The following is a 950-nucleotide window of genomic DNA, read 5'->3' on the forward strand; positions in this document are numbered from 1 at the left end:
TACATCTACAAATCAAACTACCAATCAATACCCCTCCACATGAACACTGATCAATATAAAACACTCAATAAAACATAGTCACAAAAAAAACTCCTCAACAAAACCGAAACAAACAAACCACCTGTCAACAAACTATCAAAAAACACATATTAAACCACGCTCACACACCTCCAACAAAACCACCTCAACAAACGACCTAACAAAACCACCTCCAACAAAACCACCTCCAACAAAACCACCTCCAACAAAACCACCTCCAACAAAACCACCTCCAACAAACCCACCTCCAACAAAACCACCTCCAACAAAACCACCTCCAACAAAACCACCTATTCGTATTCTTCTCCATCATCACTCACATTTTTGCAACAGCGGTCGCCAGCGGTCGCAGGACAAACGGGGAAAAGGAGAAAACGGAGAGAATAGAGAAAACGGGAAAAATCGGGAAAATTGAGAAAACAGGGAAAACTGAAAAAACGGAGAAAACGAAGAAGGGAACGAAGAAAACAGGGAAAACGGAGAAAATGAAGAAAACGGAGGAAACCGAAAAGACGGAGAAAACGGGAGAAAGAAGAGAACGAAAAAACGGAGAAAACGAAGAAAAGGAAAAAAACGGAGAAAAGAAGAAAAGGAAAACGAAAAAAAAAAACGGAGAAGACGGGAGAGGTGAGAGATGTCGCCGTCCGTTACCCAACTGCCGTTTATAAAGGGGCGATTAGCAGTAGATAAAACGATTAGTCCTGTTAACAGCCCGGCGTAACGGCCCCTTTCACGCGTTCCGGTTTGTGTGAATCTCGGCCGGAAACGAACCGTGCCGTATCTCCCTTCGTTGCTCATTCCGTGTCCTTTGCGTGGAAGACGAAGGGGGATGGGGGAGAAGACGAAACAAAGTTCGTATAATTTGGAAAAGGAAGAATTAGAGGAAAAATGGAAGGGGAGAATAGGAATAT

At 43.4% G+C, this 950-nt stretch overlaps 1 protein-coding gene across 1 annotated transcript in view; it reads right to left on the reverse strand.

Annotated features, from left to right (window-relative positions):
• Window positions 1–950, reverse strand: part of LOC119592340 — a 10,279-nt gene that overhangs the window by 7,397 nt on the left and 1,932 nt on the right. The gene's annotated exons all lie outside the window — the stretch shown is intronic.

Source organism: Penaeus monodon, chromosome 30 (assembly GCF_015228065.2).
Source record: "Penaeus monodon isolate SGIC_2016 chromosome 30, NSTDA_Pmon_1, whole genome shotgun sequence".
In the NCBI taxonomy this organism is placed as follows: Eukaryota; Metazoa; Arthropoda; class Malacostraca; order Decapoda; family Penaeidae; genus Penaeus; species Penaeus monodon.